General features: G+C 38.5%; 1 long non-coding RNA gene across 2 annotated transcripts in view; it reads left to right on the plus strand.

Moving 5' to 3' along the window:
• Window positions 1–27,827, plus strand: part of LOC108583521 — a 492,012-nt gene that overhangs the window by 350,422 nt on the left and 113,763 nt on the right. The window contains exon 5 of one of the 2 annotated variants that reach the window (XR_004180356.1): window positions 12,580–12,862. The exons of the other annotated variant lie outside the window; for it this stretch is intronic. This is a non-coding gene — a long non-coding RNA (uncharacterized LOC108583521). Of the gene's footprint in view, window positions 1–12,579; window positions 12,863–27,827 lie in introns of those variants that run through there. 2 annotated transcript variants of the gene reach the window in all.

Genomic DNA, 27,827 nt, shown 5'->3' on the forward strand with positions numbered 1-27,827 from the left:
CGGGTGACAAGTATTATGAAGCATTAGGAAGCAGGAGTAGTCTTATACTGGATCAAGTAGCAATAACATAAGATTGCACAAAAATGACTTTAAGCCACAAATATATATCCACTAAACCCAAATTAAATGTATCCTCAACTCAACTTCCCCTTCGCTGGACTCCAGACTATTCTAAGCCATTCCAACATCATTAGTCATAGAAGGAAATATGCTGAAGGCAAGATGATCAGAGTGGAGAGAGTGGTCTTCACTAATTATAGTTAAAACTTATTACTTTTGTAACTTTGGGAAAATATAGCCCATATGACTATATAGAGTTCTCTCACAATTTTTTCAAGGGAGTGTGCAAGTGAGATCCTCTGAATCTTAAACTTCATTTGACCAGGGTAAGTTTGCTTTTGTTAAAAATACTCATTAGAGTAGTTTTCTAGAATATTCTAGAAGGATATCGACTCTATTTGAACAGATTTGTATCTGTTAGAGAATACTCATAAACACATTTCTTCCCCACTTATTAGTTAAGTCTGATTGTGGCTAATATAAAATCCAGAAAATGATTATTGGGTGATGATTTTAGCTCTTCTTGGAATAACACCAGTAATTACTTCAGGATTCTCTTCAGAATACTTCCCACACTGTCTTGGCTATTGTAATTTATCACATCTCACATTCTAACCCAGATTTAGGATGGGCTTTTCATGTCCCTGCCCTGTTCTCTTCCATTGCTGCACCAGCCAGAGTCCCAGACAGCCCTTCCCTTCCTTTCCCCTGTAGGTACTATGTCTGCTTGGCACATTGTAGGCAATTAGGGAGGGTGGAGTTATAGGAAAACCTGCCCGTGTTAGAATTCAGAACAGGCGGTAGATTGTGAATCCAGATATTGAAAGTGAGGTAGTGAAGTCTCCTTCTCTCAGTGTAGTGCATCAGATTCTTTAATATTTGCTTTATGTATTTAGGTGCTCCAATGTGCATACGTATTTACAAATGTTATATCCTCTTGATGAATTGGCCCTTTTATCATTATATAATGTCCTTCTTTCTCTCTTTTTACAGGTTTTAACTTAAAGTCTTTTTTTTTTTCTGATGTAGGAACAGCTAAACTTGCTCTTGTTTGGATTTCCATTTGCATGAAATTTTTTTCCATTTCTGCACTCTCAGATTATGCTTGCCCTTAAACACAACAGTGAAGTGATTTTTCTGAACACAGCATAGAGTTGGGTCTCTTTCAAACCCGTTCAGTTGCTCCATGTCTTTTTATTGGATAATTTAATCCGTTTACATTGAAAGTAGTTACTGATTGATAAGAATTTATTACTGCTGTTTAAAAAATTGTTTTCTGGTTGTTTTGTAGATGCTGTTTTTCTCCTTCTCTCTCACTGTTTTCTTTCGTGGTTTGACGGTTTTCTGTATTGGTAGGCTTTGAATTCTTTCTATTTTTTTGTGTGCATCTACTGTAAGTTTTTGCTTTGTGGTGACCAAGAGGCTTACATAAACCATCTTACAACAGACAGTCTGCTTCAAGCTGATAACAACCTAACTTTGATTTCATAAAACAATTCTACAGCTTTACTCCTACCCTTATCATATTTTATGATTTGGATATCATTTCATAACATGTATCTCTGATAATGTATTTTAGTTATAATTGTGATTAAGTTTTGTCTTTTAACTTATGTGCTAGGGATAAAATTCTTTACACACCAGCATTACTGTCCTAGTGTGTTCTGAATTTGGCTTTTAATTACTTAGAGAATTTGTGCTTTTTTAAGTTTTACTTTATTAATTAGTAGCCTTTTGTTTCAGCTTACTGAGCTCCCTTTAGCAATTCCTGTAAAACGAGCCTAGGGATGATAACCTCCCTTAACTTTTGTTTGTCTAAGAATGTTTTTATTTCTCTCTCATTTCTTAAGGACTGTTTTACTGGGTAAAACTTTCTTTTGTGGTTGTTGGCAGGTTTTTTTTTTTTCTTTTTTTTCAGCACTTTGATTATATCATTCTTTTCTTTTTTTCTTTTCTTTTCTTTTTTTTTTTTTTTTTTTTTGAGAGGGAGTCTCGCTCTGTCACCCAGGCTGGAGTGCAATGGTGCAATCTCGGCTCCCTGCAAGCTCCGCCTCCCGGGTTTATGCCATTCTCCTGCCTCAGCCTCCTAAGTAGCTGGGACTACAGGCGCCCGCCACCTCGCCTGGCTAATTTTTTGCGTTTTTAGTAGAGACGTGGTTTCACCGTGTTAGCCAGGATGGTCTCGATCTCCTGACCTCGTGATCCACCCGCCTCTGCCTCCCAAAGTGCTGGGATTACAGGTGTGAGCCACCGTGCCCGGCCGATTATATCATTCCATTCTCTTTTGGCTTGCAGGGCTTCTGCTGAGACATCTGCCAATAGTCGTTTTGAGACACCTTTATAAATGCTATGTTTCTTATCACTTACTGCTCTGAGAATTTTTTCTTTGTTTTTGTCTTTTAATAGTTTAATTATTAGGTCTCTTTCTGAACTCCCCTTTGTGTTGAGTGTTATCGAGATCTCTGTACTTCCAGTACCTAGATGTTGGCATTGTTGCCCAGATTACAAATTTCCAGCTATTATATGTTAAAATATGCTTTCTGTTGTTTTCTCTTCCTTTTTTTCCCCTGAAACTCATATTATGTGAAAGTTAGGTCTCTTGATAGGTTCCATAATTCCTGTAGGCTTTCCTCATTCTTTGTCATTTTTTTTCTTTCTATTCCTCTGACTTAATAATCTCAAATATTCTGTCTTTGAGCTCAGTGATTCTTTAGCTTAATTAAGCCTGCCCTCAAAGCTTTATATTGCATTTCTTGTCTCATTATTGTACTCGTTACCTCTGAGATTTCTATATTTTTACAATTTTTTTTACCTGTTCCTTAGTTAAATTTCTCAGTTGATTTGTGTATTCTTTTTCAAATTTTATGTAATTTTTAATTGATATATTCTTGTAGTTCACTGACCTTGTTAAGGATTATTCTGAATTCTTTGTCATTTCATGCATCTCTTTCTTTAGGGTACATTGTTGGAGCTTCATTCGTTTCTTTCGGATATGTTATAATTTCCTGAGTCTTTGTAATCCTTGTATTCTTGTATGCTTGTGCATTTAAGGAGACAGCCACTTCTTTTGGTTTTCACAGGTGTCCTTCAGTAGGGAGAGACCTATACTATTTAATGTAGCCTGTAATTCTGTGTGGGCTAGCTGGTGATGACACTGTGCAGGCGTAACCTGCCCCGTGCTTCTCTAGATAGATGGACTGCTGCCCCGTGGATAGATGGACTGCTGCCTTTTTTCTGAGTTCAGGTGGGAAAGATGCTGGGCTCTGCTTTCCGGCAAGACCACTGACTAAGCTCTGTTATCAGGCTGCACTGCTGTATGGACACTGCAGTCAGCTCTGATCTGGTGGGACCACAGGTTGTATTTCCTTGTCAGATGTTATTTTAGTTCAGCAGCTGAGCAGGGTTGCAGGAGGGGCTCCAAATTCAGGTGGAGTTGCTGACCTGGAGGGATGTAACCAACTACAAAGCTCAGTAGAAATTCACGGTTGAAGTTTGTCTCTGCTTTGGTAGGGCCTCAGGGTGGGCTTTGAGGCTTGTCTGTGCACTGTTGAAACTATTGGATGTGGCAGAATTAGCTCCTACATTTTCCTGAAATCCACGGTGGTGGTAGTCGCTCTCCTTGGGCTGAGTCTGAAGCTGGTCCTGGAGGCTGACCATCTAGGGATTCGAGCCAGGTCGAACTTCCCACACTTCTGGGAGCCCCAGCCTGGTTTTATGGATGGATTATGCTGTGACCTGGTACCTCTGCTCAGGTGCCAAATGCTGGCAGGGACACATTGCTACCATCAAGATCTGTGAGCTGGTCACCAAGGGCTCTATTTCCTTATTTTTACTTGATCCCGAGTGGTCTAGCTGTGCCATTTCCTCCCGTTCTCTGTAAGCTGAAACCAGAATGGGCTTCCTGGAAAAAGCATTTCATAATGCTAGGGAAGCTGGGTGTCTGCCTCTGGTTCTCTTTCCCATCGTAGAAACTGGACCTTGAGGAATTATCATTGTGTGGCCCTGTGCTGACTTGGGGGAAAGGGACTTGGGTCTCATCAAATTGAGATCATTTCTCTTACCTGTTAAATAAGGTTTTTATTGAGTTCTATGGATGACACAGATGATTTGGGCTTATTACCAACTTTTGGGATTTCAGCCAACACATTCTTAACTGTGAATAGTTGCTTGTTGAACTTTCTATAGGGGTAGTGAAGTTTGAGACCTCCTGTTTCACCATCTTACTGACATTCTCTTCGTATTCTTTAAAAATATGTAAAAAAAACTTCAAAAATAAAAATTTATGTATTGCATCTAATCACTAATTTTTAATGAATCTTAACTGCTTATAAGACCTTTATTTCTTCTTTTTATGGTAAAATTTTACTGACGTGGTGGCTGGTGGTACATATCACCTTAAATGCTTCACTATCTTTTTTAAAACATATATGCTCCATTCTTCACAATGCACTTTCTTTTTCTCTTTGTCTCCAATACTTCCCCTTAAATAAAGACTTGACTCCTTTGCTTGCTGGGTTTTATTTCCAAAGCTATCTGGGTAGGTATTTAATGCAAGTGAGGCATAACAATTTTTAAATTTGGGATGAAAATGGAAGACTTCCTATTGTGTGTATAAGTAGAACGTCCCTTTATCCTCCTTTCTACCCTCTTGTTACTCACATTAAGTTAAACATCAGGCTTCACTTGGCAGATTCTCTGACAGTTCCTTTGGAGAGCTGAGCCTATCTGGGAATTCTTGAAGTGGCTCTGAAAAATGATTAAGTTCCAAATCCACCTGCAATTCTGAATAGGTCTGTGATATACAGACTTTTTATTTGTACATATTTTAACCTGGATTTTCAAAAATCAGAGCATTATGTCTGCATTATGTTAATTTGAATATGTAGTTGTAAAAAGTCCTCACATGGGTGCTGTTGTTGACATCTTCACTGTGTACCAGAAACCCAGGGAGTTATTCGTGATGATTCCTAAGTCTTGAGATCAGATAACTTCAAGTACCTCTAAGTTTTCTGGGATGAGAAAAACATTAAAAAACAAAGTATGGATGAGTACTACTGATTTGCTTTCTGATTTATATGAAAACTATTTTCAGTGATGATGCACGTGTTACTTAAAGTCAATGTTTCTGAGTCTGTATCTTTTTTCTGTTTGTTTGTTTTGTTTTGAGGCAGAGTCTCGCTCTGTTGCCCAGGCTGGAGTGCAGTGGCCCTATCTCGGCTCACTGCAAGCTCCACCTCCCAGGTTCCCGCCATTCTCCTGCCTCAGCCTCCCAAGTTGCTGGGACTACAGGCACCCGCCACCATGCCTGGCTAAGTTTTTGTATTTTTAGTAGAGAGGTGGTTTCACTGTGTTAACCACATGGTCTCACTCTCCTGACCTCGTGATCCACCCACCTCGGCCTCCCAAAGTGCTGGGATTACAGGCGTGAGCCACCGCGCCTGGCCCTGAGTCTGTATCTTGATGCACGTCAGATACTATGGTAAGTTCTTGGATGGAAATTATAACAAAAAAAAAAAAATTGCCTATTTTTAACCCTTAACATGAGTGTTAAACCTGTACTAATTTGATTTTAGGGTAGAGGAGATGAGAAGGTAGAATAAAGAAAAATAAATGGAAGGTAGAATAAGTGGAAGAGTGGAATTAAGGTCATCAACATAAATATGTAACAACATTAAAATAGCAAATCAATGATGTATATATAATTGCTGCCTGTGTGTATGTTGATGCAGTTGTTTTGATCTGAATCTATCTTTAGATGGAGTGCAGATATTTTCATCCAGAAGTTCTTAGATGATGTGTTCCAATCACTTTATAGAGTGGCTGCTTCTTTAGTAAGTTGAGAGGTATCCTTGGAGGACAGTGATGTATAACACCACATATGAACAGTTGCTAAATAGGTCCTTTTAAATGTTATATTCTAGACCAAAATTAAAATTTAGGACATCCAAATAAGCATTCAAGGATCTCCTCTCCCAGTTGGGAATTACTATAATTATTCAGTCTCATTGCACATTTTAATCTGCTCATTGAACTATTGACTGTGCTTAAGTTCCCTGAACTTAGCATTATAGCAGCATTGAGGTAAAATAAGACTTTCCTAAATTAGATATAGTTTTTGTGCTTTGCTCTTAAAAACCGACAAAACGTTATTTTGAGATTTTTCTCTGGGTCTCTTTCTTCAGAGATTCTAATTACAATGGTCAAGTCCTCTTTCAAAATGGCTCACAGAACTTAATGTGTCTTATTCATTGCATAAGAGGCCTTATAGGGAAATAACAGAGTAGGCAGTCTTACCATATAATAAATATGGATCTGTCATATTTCATATCATGTAATAAATAATAAGTAGATGGGAGAGTATATTTGCAATGTGGCCCAGGTAATGTAAGAATGTTACTGTTTATTTCCTCATTTATGATTTTGTCTTTTTTAAAATAATTTTTTATGTCTTTTGGGTAAGAAAACGACTCCAATTTGGTTAATACCTGTAACAATTCATGTTTGTATTCTAGGAATAATTCCAAATCCCAAAATAAATAAATAAACTTAATCTTTAGATGGAAGATTAAAAGTGAATCATAATTTTCACAGAAAATACTTTCAACTAATATAATTCTTACCTCAATTCCTCTAACTTTCGAATAATAGGTACAGAAAAATAAGAAAATCATTTTTCTTGAAAGCAATTGACATTTTGTACTCGGCTAATATCTCCAAGCCATCTTAGTTACATACAAAATCTTCTTAATCAATGCTTTGTACTTGAAACACATAATTAATTTCTATATTTAGGAACTATGTAACAAGTTTATCTCTGGCATTCAAGAGTTTTCACAACATGAGACAATTTCATAGGTTTTTCATCTTCACAACTGTACTCTATTATTTAATTGACAGGCATTACAACTTCTACAGACTAGGATCCTGAGAAATGTTGATTGGATTGCTTAAGATGCCATGGGGATCCAGTAACTTGGGGATAGTGGCTAACATTTAGCTTTGCTTATTTAACCTCATAAAACTGTTGTGTGAATCACCTCAAATAATGAATGTGGAGGAGCACTGGAAACTGTAAAGTTCTATACATTTTTCTCTTTCCATCCTCTTCTCTCCTCTTCATTCGTAAGTAATATCTATGGGTTCCATTGCTATAATTTTTTTTTTTTTTTTTGAGACAGAGTCTGGCTCTGTCGCCCAGGCGGGAGTGCAGTGGCACAATCTCGGCTCACTGCAAGCTCCGCCTCCTGGGTTCATGCCATTCTCTTGCCATTGCTATAAATTTTAAAGCTATATAGGGCCATGTATCTTTCGCCATTTAGAAAGTTTTGGAACGAATTTTCTTTTTTTCTAGTTCCATAATGAAAACATTATACATCATAAAGGAAGACAGCACTTGCTGCTTGATAGCAGATGGTGAGTGTGTATTTTTGTTGACTGTAGGGGCAGAGATGGGTGTAGTAATTCAGCCACTCCTGGATATGAGTGTCATGAAGTTACAAAGGCCATCTTTGCTGGGAAGTCAAGAGGAGAAGCCAGTGCAGAGCAGAGAGCAAAGCTAGCAACCACGTGGCAGGCAAATCCACACCCTCTCCTATGGCATATTTCAGCCACTTTGGGATGGCCTAAGAAGGCTGTTTTTGTGAGTATTTTGGAAGCAACTCTTTGCAGAGTAAACCCTCCCTCACTGAACTGAGTATCAGCAACTCAGCAAATAGTTCTTAGCTAGAAAGGGAAGTAGGTTTAAGTACTATACCTTCATTCTGACTTACCAATAACTTTTACTCATATGTATTTTTATTTTGTTTTGCATTTGTCCATAGAGAATTAATTTTACCAGAAGGTATTACAGAATACCCTCTGTATTTTTTATATATACAAAAATTATACAAAATATATTTTGTAAATAACTCTCTACCTGTTGTTTGCATTAAGCAGTTGTCTCTTTCACAAGAGAAATTCCCTTGACCTTGCTGTCAAAAGGGCTATTTTCAAATCTGAGCTGCCAAACAGCAGGTCTGGTTGTGGATGATAGCTTTTATGAGGAGGAAATAGAGTTGAATATGCCTGTAATAATTCTAAAACTCCCCTGTCATTACCAATACACTGTATTTCATTTCCATTTTTTTCTAATTGAATTAGTATACAATTAGTTTCATAGACACTTTTATGTCTGTTTCAGCATTAAAAGCATAGTAGTAATAAATGATACTTTTATAGCACTTGCTTAGAACTACATGCCAGGCCCTTAACCAAGTACTTCATACATATTAAGTCATTTAACTCTCTCCACCATTCACAGGGTAAGTATTGTAATTATCAAACCACTTTTATAACATAGAAAACGAAGACACAGCCAGTTAAAGTAACTTGCCCAAGGTCAAACAAGTAGCAATTTCTGAATGAATGAGAAGCCCACAAACTATCAAGAGTCCTTGATTTCTACCACTATGGTAAACTGCCTTGAATGCTTTGGAGAACTTTCATACTGATAACTCATGGGCTAGATTTCAAAAGCTAAACATTTTAGGAGAATTCAAATTGTGCCATGTGTTGTTTAATTCATCCTTGAGCAAATTAAATTTCAATGAGAGAAAGCTCTTTGACCATTATTTTGACTAAAGATTTTTTCCTGAAATTCATATAATACTGTATTTTCATTTTCATTTTTCACTGTTAATATAATAGGCCCACACTACAAAACGTTTGAAAACTGTGAATAAAATCAATACAAATGCAATCAGTATAGCGTGTTGATGGTTTGTTTTTATAAAACCACTTGTAGTGTTTATCTCTTGGCATACTTATGTTTTATAAATGTAACCATAATGTGTATGTGAATTTTGGAAGTTATTTCCTTTAAATACTATAATATAAATTGGTGATTTCCAACTTTTTCCTATAATGAAACATAAAGAAATTATATTTGTACAATGGAATATAAATATTTCAGCACATCCACAGCCTTTCTCAATGTACTAGTTTATCTTTCCCAACATAAGTTGGGATACTTTGTTCTAAATGAATCTATTCTTACGCATATTGCTATACATTTTCCATTATTATTATTCTATTTTGCATAGTCCTACATAAAATTATATGTCATGCTTAAGTAAACACTTACTTTATTGATGAACAATTTGATTGTTTCTGATTTTTAAAACACATAAACCAAGTTTCAGTGAATGACTATATCCATAAAAAATTTTAAATTTTATTTTGGAAATCCAAGTAAACTGACTTACAGGATATAGGGGATTTTTTTTTTTTTCTTAGCCAGTCAAAAGCCCTATTTGTGTTTTCTGTCTCTTGTTTTTTTCTTTCCCCCGAATTCCACTTCGGGCATCTTTTCCTCAGTCTGGACCACTTATTGCCCTTTATTACCTTATTACCATCTTGTTTTCCTTATTACCTTATTAGCTTTAGCTTAGTTATCTCAGTATCTACAACTCAAGCCAGAAAAAGAAGAGGCAGATTTTCTTGCTGTAGCTTCTTGCAAGAAAAAACAACTAAAACAAAACAACAACAAATATATTATTTTCTTCAAATTCCCAGCAAATGTTTTCTATAGTACATTGACATATACCCATTCTTTGGCCAATATCTGTGGTCAAGGTTATCATATAAACTCCCGAATCTTATACATTAAGAAGTGTTATTTTTTGCTTGCAAACTTCGAAATGGATACGACTGATTTTTAGATGATGTTTTTCCATGATGTGATTCAGGAACGTAGGTTCCGTCTCATGCTCCAAAATCTTCAACATGTCTTAAAGTGGCCATACGTGTCTGTACCACTAGTAGGGGGAAAAACACAGATGACTGTGTGTAACTAGTTTTACAGGCCTCTGTGAAGTTCTTGCTGGTTCATTCTCTATCATCCCTGGGAGCTCCACGTCATTTATGGCCTGCTTCATATTCATGAATGTCTGGAGACCCAAATCATTGTTTGAAGAATCAACATCAAAGGATTTTTTAGTCCTTTCAATATAATTTTATTGAAATACAGTTGGCTCTTGATCTATTTGCATTTGGTTATTTCCTTATGTCCATACCCACACGCACATCTTTTTGTAGACATAGTTCTCAAATCTGTGTTATTCTTTGTTTTTTTCTGCTCCAGGCTTCTGCTCTCAACTCAAGGGCAGTTAATTTGAAACAATTGTGGAAATGTAACAGTCTTCTTCTGATGTTGGCCACAAAGAGGAGTCAGTTGGCCCAAATGAGGAGTCCCTCAATATTTGTTGATATGAGTGCACCCATATCTACACCTATATCTATCTATATCCATCTATATCTATTATATATTTTTCCTCCCTATATAAAATGCAAGTTCCACAAGGTAGAGATTTTTGATTATTTATTTTATTACTCTATCCCTAGAGCCTACTAGAATAGCTTTTCCATAGTAATGGGTGCACAGTAAATATTTAATGAGTGAATGAAGCAATCAATCCTATTCACTAACTTTTCACATACATCTTTTCTTTCCTAAGATTATACACACACATATAACATGTCTACGTAGTGTGTACATATGTGTATATATTTTTATATACATATCTTTATACACATACACACACACACATATATAAACATACGCCGCTGACCCTGAACAATGTTAGGGGTGGGGCACCGACCTCCTGCCTAGTCAAAAATCCACGTATAACTTTTGACTCTCCTGCAACTTAAGTATCAGTAGTCTACTGTTGACCAGAAGCCTTATTGATGTCATAGTCAATTAGCACATAATGTGTATGTTGTATGTGTTATATACTATATTCTTAAAATAAAGTAAGCCAGAGAAAAGAAAATGTTAAGAAAATCATAAAAGAGTGAAAATCAGTTTCTAATTCATTAAGTGGAATGGGTCATCATAAAAGTCTTCATTCTCGTCATCTTCACATTGAGTAGGCTGAGGAGGAGGACAAAGAAGAGGGGCTGGTCTTGTTGTCTTAAGGGTGGCAGAGATGGAAGAAAATCCACATATAAGTGTACCCACTCATTTCAAAGCTGTGTTGTTAAAGGGTCAACTGTACATCTATAAACAATACATATACGTGTGCGTGTGTGTGTGTGTATACGTTTCCTACCCATTGGAAAGACTGCATTTTATATTTCACATACCTCAATGTCAGCATAGACTGAACTGATCTCATTACCATTTACCTAAAATGATTTTCTTTTTCTTGTTAATGATGCCAGAATCCACTCTCACTCAAGCAGAAAGCAGCTTTAGAATCATCTTTTACTGCTTCGTCTTCCATAGTATATCAGTAATCAAGTATTGCTGATTCTCTCTCCAGAATACCCCAGATTATTAATCTTTTCCCTTTTTTTCTGCTGCCCTTGCTATAATTGGGAACCTCGTTCTCTTTGAAAAACAGGTTTTCAGCATGCCAATCAGGAAGCATTACATCTTTTCTATCTGCAGTTCCTCTTTGGTTCTTTGTCCAAAGTGGCATTCCTAAAGTGAATATCCTTAGCCTGTGATGAGGTAGAGTCGCAGTTCTCTAACATCCCCCCAACCCCGACCCTTCCAATGGCACACTTGGAATCTGCAAAGATACTTCTCCACATTACAGCCATTCACTACTGCTGTGATTCTCAAACAGTGCCATTTCTCTCTAAGGGAGCAAATCACCATACGCTTGAGAACCCGATAAGACATATGTGATTTAAAAACATTGGATAGTGGTGGTTCCTCTTCCCATTCCTCAAGAATTACTGTCCTTTTGGATAAACTGCACAGTTAGTCTAACATGTTAGAAGATGTTATCCATCATCATTGGCTCATTCGTCAGCTATAGGCAGACTAAAGCCTGCATCTCCTTCAGCGTGCCATACACACTCGGCTTACCATGGTGCCATATGAACTACTGTCTGATCATGGTACCAGCTGGGCCATCTAATGAACTGCCTTTCCAGCTGACTCTCTGCCAACAACCATAGTCTCTGTGAAGATGGCCCAGTCCCAGGCTTTATGTAATATTTCTTTTTTAGAAATTGTACCACTCTATTGTAATTTTCAGTATTGTTGTATGTTCTTTCTCTGACTAGGCTGAGTGTTTATGAAGACAGAAACTCTTTTACTTGCCTTAGTAATTCCCCTTATTTATACACTATCAAGCATTAGCTTGACTTAGTCAATGACGAATGAAAGCTATATTTATATCTCATACCAATCTGCACTCTATGTTGGCCCATGTAGGGTCACTGCACAGGTAGCTCCTTTATGTCTGTGCCAATATGCTAACTACAAGGAGCGTCCATTCATCAATATACAATGTTTCAATGATCAGTCTTTAGAGCACATAGACTCACCTTCTCAATATGGTGAAGGAAAGATGGCACCATTCTTTGATACATCCCATAGAGAGGTGGGCCTGTTCCCTTCCCATGAATGCAGTGGTATTGTCGAACAATAGAATATAGTGGAATTTAGGGCATGCTAATTTCAAGAATCAAATCCTTAAAATCTGTTAGCTTTCTGCTTCCTATTTATTCAAACACTGTCTCTAGGACCTCCTGAGACTCCATTTAAGAAGTCCAACTCTCCTGAGACTGTAATGTTGAGGAGGCCAAATGTAGATACTCCAGCCACAGACACAACTGAATGCAGTCTTCCCAGCCATGCCTGCCAAGGGATGTGCACGAAGCCATTCTGGACTCTTCAGACCAGCCAGCTCATCAGCGGGTATTGTATTAATTAAAATCGAGTGGAGCAGAAGCATAGCTCAGCTGAGTGTTTCCCAGATTTCATCCAGAAATTGTGAGCTTTAATAAAATGGTTGTTTTCAGTGACTGTTTTAGAGGTAATTTGTTATACAGCCATAGCTAATCAGAAGACTTGATATATCTCTCCTTTCCTGTGGCTACTTCACTTGCATCTTGTTTACATAGAGTTATTGATACTGGAAAGCAGGACGTATAATGGTCCTAAGAGAGAAATATATTCTAAATTTGCCTTTGCAGGAACTTCTGCACTGGAATTTTCAAAGGTGGCAGTAAGTCCAGTCAGCCAGTAGATGAATACTATATTGGATGGTATAAGAAATCAAAGGAGTCTCTTAACTGTTATTAGTTTTGGTTTGGTTTGGTTTGGTTTTCAGGAAAATTATAACAATGCCCTTTCAGTAAGTTTGGCTGAAGAAAGACATTTTGTATTTTTTTGTGATACAGATAGAAACAAGAAGATACAAGGCTGATCAGGGATTTGAGATGAAGAAGACCAGAGCCTGTTCTCTTTTGAGAGTTGATAAATATTTGTGAATTTATGGCTATGTTGAGCAAAGTTGAAAGGATAGAATGATGAAAATCGATCCATAGCTAGGATTAATTTTAATAATTTCCATACCATCTATTGGTGTTTGAAATTGTTATGATTAAGAGAAATCATAAAAGATAACATTTTTAAAAATTATCATAGAATAATTTACTTCATGTCTTTATTCAACATTGCTTCTCTATCAACATTTGCTAACCCAATAAATATAAATGTTTTGGTAGTTTTATAAGAGATAAATACACAGTATTGAGCAAAACACAATTATTTCTGCCCTTAAAGGACTTACAGCTTAGTGAAGGAGACAGGAATTATACAAATAAGTGCACATATGACCATGCACACATAGTACTAACTTAAAGCTAAATTGCTATGAAAGACAAAAAACCCAAATGGAGAATATCTAAGAAATTGGGAGGAGGGATTATTATGTTGTGAGGTTTTAGAAAGAGCTTCTATGAGAAAAGTACTCAAGTTTGAACAGAGACCTGGAGGATGAATAGAATTTAATCAAATGAAAAGTAAAGTGAATGATGATGATTCCTTGCAGAAGAAATATGTGTGATGATCTGAAGGTATAAAGAGCTTAAGACACTGGAGGAATCCAAAAATGTCCAGTGTGAAGAGAACAGAGTGACATCAGGTGACAGTAGCTCTGGATGAGGTGGGAGGGCAGGCAGGGACCAGATCTCTTAGGGCCTTGTAGACCATGGCAAGAATTTGATTATTGTAAGTGTAACAGACTCTGTTGAAGAATTTTAAGAAGGGGACGCTTAAGTCCCAGGTTTGCTAATCTCTCTGGTAGCTACAAGGAGAATAGTTTGGATGAAGGTGAGTTAGCACATATTGTAATATTTATATGAATTCACGATCTGACTCAGTAGGTCTGGAATAGGGTTCAAGAGTCTGCGTTTCAATAGGTGCCAGGTGATACTAATGCTGCTGGTCCTTGATCCACATTTTACATAAGTGATGCAGGCAGCAGTAGAGAAATTTCCCCGAAGCCTTAACCTTCCTGTCTATTGCGACAAAAGCAGGTGTTTATCCCCTAAATATCTTTTCAGTAACCCCCTGAGTGAGTTGACCTTCTCCATGTTTTTCTTTCCGTATTTTAAGAGACTACTTACATTTTATCAAAAATGAAAGAAATATAATTTTCCTCTCCTAGGCAATTTCTTTCTTTCTTTCTTTCTTGTTTTTCTTTTTCTTTTTTTTTTTTTTTTTTTTGGTGGGATGGAGAAAAATGCACCTCTTTTTATTTGGTTTTGTTCTCACTGAATTCTGATTTTGGAATTAATGCTTAATGTTTTTCCTTGTTTTCTCCTGTATAAAAATATTCACTTACATTAATTCCCCCAACATGAGGATCTTTGCTTGGACATCGAAACAATTAAATTTAAAACCTCTGCAGGATAGATGTAATGATTGTGTAATTCACATCCCACACAAAATGAATTTCCCATTATGAGAAATTGCTTCCTTAAAACATGACTTAAGTAACATTATTAAATTAAAATGCATATTATGCAAATGTGAAATATTTGAAAAATGTCACTTAAGCCATCTATTTATCTTAAATATATTTTGATTGTTAAAAATGTTAGCATATTAATAAGCAGCCATCTATATAGTGGCCAAATGCGTCAATGTGAGGATTAAATGAAATAAGTAATGCTGTATAACAGTATTTAGAAAAGGATCAGTCTCATGGTACCTTTGTGTAATTAGATCCTGTTTTCATTACTGTAACAGTTTGAGTCTATGGTTGTAATTAAGATAATAAATCTAAATTTTACCTTATAGTATTTGTTATAAGTAAAAAGCCGCACTGGGGAAAAATATTTACTACAGTTAAAAAATCTATTTTAATTATTATTGTATGATGCTGATTTTGGCAGCTTAATGGTATTTTCTTTCTAAATTAGTCCAGGACTAATAATTGCAAAGACTGATTTACTCACTGTCAAAAAAATAGAATGTCTGTAACAGTTATTCAGAAACTTTGATAATATATACATTTTGCATTTCTTCTCTATCTGATTTTACTTTTTGCTATGGAATCTAAAAATACTGAAGAAAATCCCTCTGAGCCGTGCGTATTTACCTGAAATAATCAGAGTGGAGTCCTATTTTTGATGTAGTGTAAGGGTGCCTTGCCCCCAGATATCTCCCACAATATCTGTTTGAATGCCATAATATCAGTTTCCCTGTGCTATCTGAAATTCCACCACTGACAGACATGTTAATTTTCCTCTTAACACCTAAAGGAGGTCAGTCAAATGGCAGGGAGGAGGAGGTAAGAAAGGATTTGGTAATGAAGAAGAGGGACAAGGTAGGCCCGAGATCCTTAGTGAAGCTCCCTGGGCTGCTTGCAGGCAGCACCAGGCTGATGAATGCTTGGTGCTAGGAAAGGGAAGGTAGGGTTCCAGCAGTAGAGACAGGGAGAGGATTAAGTGGTGCCAAAAATTACCTTCTCTTATAATTCAGTTTTCCCTAGGATACTCTCCATTCTTATATAGACATTATTCATTTTCAGTTATAATGATCCTTCTCTTTTCAGCACAGAGCAATTAGCAGCAGGGTCACAGCAGGGCCATGAGATGGAGAGAGGTGGTTATGGTGGCTTCCAGGTGGCATGCCCACGGATATGGGGTTCAGGGCAAGAGATGATGTGGGAGGTGTAAAGACCCCCCCGCCAGCAGTTTGCCTACCAGTGTCTGAGGGTGCAGAGCTCTGTGGTAGGCAGCCTGCTGGCCTCGAGATAAAAGGCAGCCTGCTGGCCTTGATCATGTTAGTTAATGTAGTGAAGATGATGAAGAGAACCAGGTTTAACACTGTTAGAGAAGGTATTTACAAATAAGGCTAAAAAGAATCATGAAGTGTTGGATTAGAATTGGAAGTATTGATAGGAACTCATTGTGAAAGGTATATAGCTATAGATATTTAGGTGTGGAATTATTATTATTATTATTATTATTTTGAGATGGAGTTTCACTCTTGTTGCCCAGGCTGGAGTGCAATGGCACGTTCTCGACTCACTGCAACCTCTGCCTCCTGGGTTCAAGTGATTCTCCTGCCTTAGCCTCCTGAGTAGCTGGGATTACAGGCGCATGCCACCATGCCTAGTTAATTTTGTATTTGTAGTAGAGACAGGGTTTCTCCATGTTGGTCAGGCTGGTCCTGAACTCCTGACCTCAGGTGATCTGCCTGCCTCGACCTCCCAGAGTGCTGGGATTGCAGGCATGAGCCAGCACGCCTGGCCTAGGTGTGGAATTGTTAAAGATATATGTATGGATGTGTGCATAAGTCTGTGCATGGCGATATACCCATGTTTTCTGGCTCTGTCCACTCAATAGGTCTAGAAGCATTGACACTGTAGAATCAATGAGCACAGTAAACACAGAGCACATTGTACACTGAAGGAACCAGGGTGGTTTGGAGAAATTGTTGATTAGTTGGCTAGGGCATGGAAAATTCAAAATAAGCTTGGAATATCTTATTGTGCCAGAAAGTAAGAAAATGCTGAAAAAATGATAGAAACATGTCATGACATCTGAGCCACTTTGAAGGCCCCCCCTGGCCAAATTTGGGATAACTGGAATCTCAAAATAGGTAATAATAGTGATGGAATATAATCTATTGAATAAAATAGAAATCTATAGGTCTATACTGGTATAACTAAATGAATGAATCGGTAAATAACTGGAGGAAAAGAAAAGATCTTCTTTACGGTAGAATGCTACTAATCAGTGTAAAAAAAAATTGACGAAATGGAAAAACACCTCTTACCCACCATCATTGTGGTAATTGATTCAGGAGAGAGTTGTCAATACAGGCCAAGGCTGGTGGGTGGAGGTTAGATGAGCAACAGAATATTATCATAATCCTGGACTATCTCCCTATAAAATTGAATGTATCAGTTACCAGGAGGAAAAATGTGACATTGTGGAGAAACCTAGTTAAAAAAACATGACCACTGATTTAAAGTTAACTACTTCTCTGGCAGGTTATATGAACATCAAGTGCCCCCAGTGTGCAGCTTGCAGAAAAGTGCACAATTTCTGTGTTGTTGTTTTTCAACCAAGAAAGCATGACCTGAGTCTAGTAATTAGGAAACCTCAGGTCAAGTTCCAGTTCATCCAATAATATTTAAAAACTGTGATGCTCAAGAAGAATATAGAAAGATTCAGGAAATCTTCCAGTTAGAGGAAAACCGAAGAGGTAAGAAAATTAAATGCAATGTGTACTCTTTTTTCTTTTTCTTGTTTTGAGGTGGAGTCTCACTCTGTTGCCCAGGCTGGAGTGCAGTGGCACAATCTCGGCTCACTGAAACCTCCACCTCCCTGGTTCCCGGGATTCTCCTGCTTCAGCCTCCCAGGTAGCTGGGATCACAGGCATACACCATCATGCCCGGTTAAATTTTTTTTTTTTTTTTTTGTATTTTCAGTAGAGACGGGGTTTTGCCATGTTTGTCAGGCTGGTCTTGAACTCCTGATGTCAGGTGATGCTCCCACCTCGGCCTTCCAAAGTATTGGGATTACAGGGGTAAGCCACTGTGCCCAGCTGCAATGTGTACTCTTGAATAGAATCCTGGAACCAGGCAGAATAAAAAGATCTTACTAGAAGAATTGGTGAAATTTAAATGGCCTTTATGGGTTGGAAGGTAGTGTGGTATCAGTTATGATTTCCTAACTGGAGGGGTTGTCTGGTGAGGGTGATGGGACATCAGGACTACAACTTGCTCAAATTATTTTTTAAAAAATGCTGATAGGACACGATGTACCCATGTAACAAACCCGCACATGTAGTCCCTGAACCTAAAATAAAAGTTGAAAGAAAGAAAAAAGTTAGTAATAATGGACACACACACACACATAGTAGTGTGTGAAAGAAGGCAGTTAACACCTGGGAAATTCTTTGTACAATCTATTTAAAACAAGGTGCTATTGACTGAAACCTATATGTGCAATTGTGACTTGAAAATCTAACTGAGGATCCATGGTCGTTACTGCACTTCAGCACAATGTGTACGTATTTTTGTTAGTGTTTGCGCTGTTCTCTGGAATGCCTTTCCTTATTTCTGACTCAGTTTTTAAATTAGACCTGAAGCCTTCTTGACAATGTGACTATATTTCTTGAAGCTGTGATCCATCAGACTCTGGCCTTTCCCAGCCATACACAGGCCAAAGTGTGTGAGGTTATTTCTGTGGACTCGTACTGGTATATTCCTGACTTCATGGCTGGTAATCACTACATTACAGCTGTAAACGACTTGCTGGGTTGAAATTGAATGTTAAAGCTGGAAGAAAATCTAGGAGATGTTGCAATCTAACCCCTTCATTTTTTGCTGAGTATCCTGGGCCCCAGAGAGTCGAGTAATAATCCTAACACAGGCATATCTCATTTTATGGCTCTTCATTGCACTTTGCAGATACTGCGTTTTTCACACATTGAAGGTTTGTGGCAATCCTGCGTCCAGCAAGTCTATTGGAGTCATTTTTTTTTTCCAAACAGCATGTCCTCACTTTCTGTCTTTGTGTAACATTTTGTTAATTTTCATAATATTTTAAACTTTTTAAAAAATTATTCTTATACCAGTTGTGGTGATCTGTGATTTTTGATGTTACTCTTGTAATCGTTTTGGGGTACCACGAACCACACTTGTATAAGATGGCAAACTTAATCAATGAATGTTGTACATGTTCTGACTGCCCCACCCATCTGTTCCCCATCTCTCTCACTTTTCTCAGGCCTCCCTATTCCCTGAGACACGACAATAGTAAAATGAGGCCAGGTAATAATCCTACAATGGCCTCTAAGTGTTCAGGCAAAAAGAAGAGTCACACATCTCTCATTTTAAATCTAAAGCTAGAAGTGGTTAAGTTTGGTGAGGAAGGCATGTCAAAAATACAGACAGGCTGAAAACTAGACTGCTTGAGTTAAATGGTTAGCAAAGTGATGAATGCAAAGGAAAAGTCCCTGCAGGAAATTAAACATGCCACTCCAGCAAACACACAAATGATAAGAAAGCAAAAGAACCTTATTGCTGACATGGAGAAAGTTTTAGTGGTCTGAATAGAAGAGTAAATCTGCTCCTACATTCCCTTGAGCCAAAGCCCCATCCAGAGCAAAGCCCTACCTGTCTTCAATTACATAAAGGCTGAGAGAGGCAAGAAAGCTTCAGAAGAAAAGTTTGAAGCTAGCAGTGGTTGATTAATGAAGTTTAGAGAAAGAAACTATAACCTAAATGTGCAAGGTGAAGCAGCAAATGCTGATGGAGAAGCTACAGCAAGTGATCCAGAAGATCTAGATAAGAGAATAAATGAAAGTGGTGGTGCTAAAAGACACATTTTCCAAGCAGATGCAACAGCCTTCTATTTTAGGATACCATCTAGGACTTCCATAACTAGAGAGAAGTCGATGCCTGGCTTCAAAGCTTCAAAGCTTCAAAGGACAGACTGACTCTTTTTAGCACATGCTGCAACTGGTGACTTTAATTTGAAGCCATACTCATTTCCATTCTGAAAATACTAAGGACCTTAAGAATTATGCTAAATGCTCTGTTTTTGTGCTATGAGTGGAACAACAAATCCTTGATTATATCGCATCTGTTTATTGCAGAGTTTACTGAATATTTTTAGCCCACTGTTAAGACCTACTGCTCAGAAAAAAAAGATTTCTTTCAAAATGTTACTGCTAATTGACAATGTGTCTAGTCACCCAAGAGTTCTCATGGATATGTACAAAGAGATTAATGTGGTTTTCATGACTGCTAACACCACATCCATTCTGCAGCCCACGAGTTTGGGAGTAATTTTGACTTTCAAGTCTTATTATTTTAAAAATGTATTTTGTAAGGCTATAGCTGCCATGGATAGCAATTTCTCTAATGGATCTGGGCAAAGTAAATTGAAAACCTTCTGGATTTGAGACCAGCCAGTCTGGTCAACATAGTGAAACCTGGTTTCTACAGAAAAGAAAAAAAAAAAAACTTAGCTAAACGTGGTGGAAAGGAGTTGCCATTCCAGATACTATTAAGAACATGTGGGGCCAGGTACGGTGGCTCACGCCTGTAATCGCAGCACTTTGGGAGGCTAAGGCAGGTGGATCACAAGGTCAGAAGATCAAGACCATCCTGGCTAACATGGTGAAACCCCGTCTCTACTAAAAATACAAAAAATTAGCCGGGCATGGCGGCGGGCGCCTGTAGTCCCAGCTACTCGGGAGGCTGAGGCAGGAGAATGGCGTGAACCTGGAAGGCGGAGCTTGCAGTGAGCTGAGATCATGCCACTGCACTCCAGCCTGGGCGACAGAGCAAGACTAAAAAAAAAAAAAAAACAACATTTGAGATCCACAGGAGAAGGTCAAAATATCAACATTAACAGGAGTTTGGAAGAAGTTGACTCATGGATGACTGAGGAGTTCAAGACTTCAGTGGGAGAAGTCACTGCAGATGTGGTGCAAATAACAAGAGAACTAGGATTAGAAGTAGAGCCTGAAGATGTGCCTGAATTGCTGCAATCTTATAAGAGAACTTAAACAGATGAGTTGTTTCTTATGGATAAGCACAAACAAAAGTGGTTTCTTGAGATGGAATCTACTCCTGTGGTCATTGTTGAAATGACCACAAAGGCTTTAGAATATTACATAAAATAATTTGAGGAAGCAACAGCAGGGCTGGAGAGGACTGACTGCAATTTTGAAAGAAGTTCTACTTTGGGTGAAATGCTAGCCAACAGCATTGCATGCTACAGAGAAATCTTTGTGAAAGGTAGAGTCAATCGATATGGAAAATTTAATTTTTGTCTTATTTTAAAAGTTGGCAGAGTCGCCCTCAACTTCAGTAAACACCACCCTGATTAGACAGCAGCCATCAACGTCGAGGCAAGACCACCCTCCACCAGAAAAATTATTACAGCTCACTGAAGGCTGAGATGACTATGAGCATTTTTTAGCAATGAAGTAGTTTTTAAAGTATATACATTGTTTTTGCCCCCATAAGACATAATGCTACTGCACATTTAATAGACGATATTCTAGGATAAACATACCTTTTCTATGCACTGGGAAACCAATAAATCTGTGTGATTTGCCTCATTGTGCTATTCGTTGTATTGTGGCAATTTGGAACTGAACCCACAATATCTGTGAAGTATACCTATATGTAACTAGTGGCAGAATCACTGTGGGTACTCTGATCCCTGACTTCGAGTCCAGTGCTCCTCACCAGCTGCTGTATAGTAATCCAGCTTTTGGTTCATATGTGCATAATGTAATTAGGTGCATAATATAAGTTCCACATGGTCAGGGATTTTTGTTTCATTGACTAATGTATGCCATGTGCACAGAACTAGGTATGGCACATAATATGTGCACAATAAATACTTATCAGTTTATAAATCAGATTTATTTCACATACTGATGTCTAAACTAATCACTGGCAAAGAAAACAGAATTGCCCTGATTGATCTAGACAAGTTATTCCCAAAGTGTGGTTCCCAGATTAGCAGCATCAACATTACTTGGGAACTGGTTAGAAGTGTCCTTTCTTTAGCCCCACCAGACACCTATTGAACTACAACCTCTGGGTCTGGGGCTCTACTATCTGTGTTTTAACAGGTTATCTGGGTGATTCTAATGCAGGCTGAAAGCACTGGTTTCAGATTGAGCCCTAACAGCAATGTGAACAAAACCAGAGGCAACTGGGGAGGCGTCAACAATGAGCGCCACTGGGATTTCCATATTTTAACATTTGTAGCTAAGAATGATACTCTATTAGAAGGCAGAGAGTCATGCTCCATGAAAAAAGAGTTGAGGAACATCTTTCAGGGTTGGGGCTGTGAGGAGAGGCCTTGGCTGTTCCCACTGCAGTAGTTGCTGTAGGAGAATAGCTGGTGCTGAGACCCACCAACCCTTTTCTCTCTCCACTTCAAAGTTTATCACACACTGCAGTGTGCCCAGCCTCTGCTTTGACTCCAACAGGAGAGAAAGTCCATTGCATCCCTGAATTAATCATTTCATATTGCTGGGCCCATTTTCTCATTTGTGAGATGAGAAGTTTGGATTAAATGATTTTGAGTTTCTTGAAGTGTTCATATTTTGCACCTGTGTAACTTCAGGGCAATATGGAGAGGAGGCTGCATGTAAGCACTCCTATTTGAACTTGACTCTACATTTTAATCAGAGATGGAGACATAGCCCAGGCTTTCTTTTGGAATATAAATGTGATATTATTAGTTTGTTTAAATCTATTCTATCAGTACAACAATTATGTCTGAGAGTCCATCATTGTCAGTCATTTTGCTATCTGAAGACACTAGATAAAAGAGTCTGCTTTCCTGAAGGAACACCTAGTCTAAAAGGAAATTATATAAGTGAATTGAAATGTGATAAGAGGGTAAAATTATTAGCAAAAAAGGACAAAGCAAACATAAATGGAAGTTACACTACAAGGAAGGCATGTCACTTGAGTGTTGTTTATTAAGGAATGTCAATAATCACTGATATTTGAACAATATTGGGGATATCTAGCTTGATATTTGAACAACATTAGGGATAATTCAGTGAAGGCAGAAAGTTGTTAAACTTTCTTCTGAAATCAGAATGACTTCAAATAGTGTTGCAATTATTCACTCTTTCTGATGCTCCAATTCATTGACTTAAAAGATTTCCACTGTTTCTCTTATTCTATTAATAGGAACAAAATAATACTGACAAATGGACTTTAGGTGAACAAGCAACTTCAAATCACTGTGACGGTTGTGCCCATTATGGAAAAATCAAAGGGCAGGAGGCTCAGAACAGGACAATGTCAATGGTGTTTCCTTGCTCTCCAGGCACAATATTAGAAGAGCAATGGGTTTGGGGAGATGCACAGACTGGTTGTCAGGCTGTTTCCTGTGCTATGGTGAATTGCCCCATTAGTCACATGTTTAACCATATTTTTGTCAAACATGTCTTTCTCTTTTATTTATTCAGCAATACTGAGAAGCCATAGTCACTTATAAAAAGGAGTAGTCGGTATAAATCTAATTCTCTGTTTACTAGCCACTCAAGAATCCTCATTATTTTAGAAATTTCAGTATATCAAAAACTTAATTTAGCTTGGGCAACATAGCAAAAACCCATCTCCACACCAATTTTTTTTTTATTAGCCATGCATGGTGGTGCACCTCTGGAGTCCCAGCTACTTTAGAGGCTGAGGAAGGAGGATTGCTTGAGTCTAAAAGTTTGAGGCTGCAGTGAACTGTGGTCAGGTCCCTGCACTCCAGCCTGGGTAACAGAGCAAGATCCTGCCTCAAAAAAAAAAAAAAAAAAAAAAAGAAAGAAAGAAAAAGAAAAAGAAAAAACAACTAAACTGAATTAAAATAACAACCAACCAAACTAACAGAAAACAAAATTTAATGGAAATTATCCATTTATCTGTATCATGAATGCACATCTAAGTAAAATACCTAGTGTATTTGATTTCAGATGAAAGTATATTAATTGATTGAGGTAATGTTCAAGTGATAAGGAATATGACCGGTTATTAGTAAAACAAAGGGAATTAAGGGGATGTCTTTGATGAGCCAAACACTTGCTATAATCAGATAAAATTTTAAGGGTTCTTTCAGGAAAATAACTGTGAACCATTGCCCAAAGGATGTTTATTGGCACAGCTTGAGTATTGCTTCGAGGGACAGTGATGTGGGAAAACCAAGGGACACCACAGGCAAATGGTTAGAAATAAAACCCTCCACTTCCTTAGAATAAAATTCCCGGCCGGGCGCGGTGGCTCACGCCTGTAATCCCAACACTTTGGGAATCCGAGGCGGGTAGATCACGAGGTCAGGAGATCAAGACCATCCTCGCTAACACAGTGAAACCCCGTCTCTACTAAAAACACAAAAAATTAGCCGGGCGCGGTGGCGGCGCCTGTAGTCCCAACTACTCGGGAGGCTGAGGCAGGAGAATGGCGGGAACCCAGGGGGCGGAGCTTGCAGTGAGCTGAGATCCGGCCACTGCACTCCAGCCTGGGTGACAGAGCGAGACTCCGTCTCAAAAAATAAATAAATAAATAAATAAATAAAATTCCTATTCCTCATTCCTTTGTAAAGTTTGCCACAGGATTCCGACTCCGATTTCCAAGAGGCTATGCTACTGGGCTGCTATGGGGAGTAGGTCCCAAGGTTAGGACTTCTGGGGTGACTAGAGTTGGCAGGAATGTCTGTGGAATGTCTGTGGCACGTGAAGCTGACTTTACCTCTTCCCATTTAGACCAGCTGTTTGATCCCACGTGGAAGGCCTTCCTTATTCTTTTCCATTTGAAAAAGTTCTGTACCTTCTGAATGGACTCTAGTGAATTACACCAGCATCTAGGGAGACTTCGTAGGAAAAAATCCTGTGCCAGTGCTCCAAGGCGGAGGGAACTATGTTCAAATGAAATCTTGATGCGCACCTACATACATACACGCACACACTCTCACACGCCTTCCTGGTGAACACTCCTTGCAAATGCCCCTGCACTTGTTGGTCCTTATTGGCCTGTTGGACAATGTTTATTAATTACTCTGTTAGGGTCACAAAAGGTATTGATGACATCACTAAGGGACTGAAAGTCAATTCAAACCACTTACTCATTCTTTCAAGAGAATCAGGCTACAGTAACCGTAAAGCCATTTATTAACACAGCAAAATTGAGAATACATTTTTAATTCCAATTGTAATGATATTTTGTCTAGAGGACATTGATTCTGTTTCACCGTGCTGCTTCTGTAAATGGAAGGAAAACAAAATTATGATTCGAGTTACTAATATATTGAAAAATCATTTGTATTCCTTTTTATTAGTTGGACTAACACCTGGTGAATAAGATAACCACATGTTATTTAGAGGAGCTCTGCACAGAGGGAAGGCAAAATCCTCATTAACCGTCTGTCAAGGCTTTAAAATTGTAACATCACAGGGGGCAAAATTTAATTTTACTAATGATGCAGGACCTACTTTAGCTGAGATAAATAACAAACTTTGTAACATGGAAAAGAGCTGTGTATTTCTTACTGAAAGGGCTTTTGAAAGGGTTATAGTTACAGGTAGTTCAAGAATGTTGACAAGGGAGGTTGGCATAGCTGAACATTTGAGACCTGTCAAAGTTAACAGATTCAGAGCATGACACGCTGGGACTGAAAGGAGGCGAAATGTCTTCAATGGATGTGTTGTCTTTTTTTCTCTCTATCAGTTGACTGGGCTTTGCACAGGGTATAAATAAGTATGCCGTGTGCAGCCTGTCACAGTCTGATGCCTCACATTGAATGTGATCTGGGTTTTATATTTGAAACTTTCCCAATAACTCCTTTTATTCTTTATCTTAAGTGTGCTGGATATTGATATAAGGTCTTAGAGACCCAACCTGAGCTTTAAAGTTGAAGTTCTCTCCTCCAGGAAGAACTTTTGGGAGATTAACCAGTTAGGCACCTCTTATAAGAGGCACAGGAAACATAGCGATAAGATTCTGAAGAAAATTTAATGAAGGATGATTTACAGAGGCATGTGCAGGACTTAGGAAATCAACAGGAGATGCTGAGGTATCCAGAGACTCGTGAGTGTGGAAACTAAGAAGCCATGTTCACTCCTAAGACCCCATGAGGTGGAAGCTGGAACTGTGGAGAAGTGGCTGCCCTACTGGGAATATGAGTCATAGAAATACAGGCCTTTCCAGACCCTGATGCCAGAATAGGGAAAGAGCTGAGGGAGAAAACCCAGACTCTGTCTTTGCCACTTTCTAGTCTCTTGCTGACTTAGAAGCAAGAAGGGAAGGTAGCCTGGGTGACGAAATCCAAAGAGGTGTCCCAAGAACATGGTGGGTAGAAACCTGGAGAGAACACGACGAAGAGGTGATGTGCCAAAGAAGGATGAAAAGTGTATTAGTCTGTTCTCATGCTGCTGATAAAGACATACCCAAGACTGGGTAATTTATTAAGGAAAGAGGTTGAATTGACTCACAGTTCTACAAGGTGGGAGAGTCCTCGTAATCATGATGGAAAGTGAAGGAGCAGCAGAGTGACGTCTTACATGGTGGCAGGCAAGAGAGCTTGCCCAGGGGAACTCCCACTTATAAAACCATCCCATCTGGTAAGACTTATTCACTATCAAAAGAACAGCATGGGGCCAGACACAGTGGTTCATGCCTGTAATCCCAGCACTTTGGGAGGCTGAGGTGGGGGGATTGCTTGAGGACAGGAGTTCAAGACCAACCTGGCCAGCATGGTGAAACCCCATCTCTACTAAAGAATGCAAAAAATTAACTGGGCATGGTGGCATGCACCTGTAGTCCCAGCTATTTGGGAGGCTGAGGCACAAGAATTGCTTGAACCTTGGAGGTGGCGGTTGTAGTTAGCCAAGATTGTAGCACTGTACTTCAGCCTGGGTGACAGAGCAAGACTCTGTGTCTCAAAAAAACAAACAAACAACAACAACAACAACAAAAAAGCAAAAAAAAAAAAAAAAAAACAAACAAAAAAAAACTGCATGAGAAAGATCCATCTCCATGATTCAATTACCTCCCACCAGGTTCCTCCCACAATGCATAGGAATTATGGGAGCTATAATTCTATAATTCAAGATGAGATTTCAGTGAGGACACAGCCAAATGATATCAATAAGCACAGTGGATATGATTAAATGAAAGATTAAATGGTGTAAACAATTCAGCCTCCTTGCAGATGCTGTTCTGAAGAAATAAGTAATATAGTTTGAATGTTTGTCCCCTCAAGATTTCATGTTGAAATGTAATTCCCAGTGTTGGAGGTGGGGCCTGGTGTGAGGTGTTTGGACCATGAGGGTGGATCTCTCATGAAAGGCTTGTTGTCCTTCCCGCCCTGATGAGTTTATGCAAGACCTGGTTGTTTACAAAGGAACCTGGCACTTCCCATGCTCTCTCTGGCTGCCTCTCTCTCTTGTTCCTGCTCTCTCCATGTGATGTACCTGCTCCCCCTTCACCTTCTGCCATATATAATAAGCTTCCTAAGTCCCTCACCAGGAGCAGATGCAGAACCATGAACCAAATAACCCTCTTTTCTTTATAAATTATCCAGTCTCAGGCATTTCTCGATAGCAACACAAAAATGTACTAACACAAAAAAATCGGTACTGAAGCGCAGAACACTGCTACAAAGAAACCCAAAATGTAGAAGTGGCTTTGGAACTGGGTAACAGGTAGAGGTTGGAAAAGTTTGAAGGGCTCAGAAGACCGGAACATATGGGAAAGTTTAGAACTTCATAGAGGCTTGTTAAATGGTTATGACCAAAATGCTAATAGAAATCTGGACAGTGAAACTAAGGTGATGAGATTTCCGATGGAAATTAGAAAGTTATTGGGAGGTAGAGCAAAGGTCTCGGCTGTGTTATGTCCATGCCCTAGGGATCTGAGAAAGTTTGGACTTAAGAGTAATCACTTGCAGTATCTGTTGGAAGAAATTTCTAAGCAGCAAAATGGTCAAGAGGT

This window comes from Papio anubis, chromosome 1 (assembly GCF_008728515.1).
Source record: "Papio anubis isolate 15944 chromosome 1, Panubis1.0, whole genome shotgun sequence".
In the NCBI taxonomy this organism is placed as follows: Eukaryota; Metazoa; Chordata; class Mammalia; order Primates; family Cercopithecidae; genus Papio; species Papio anubis.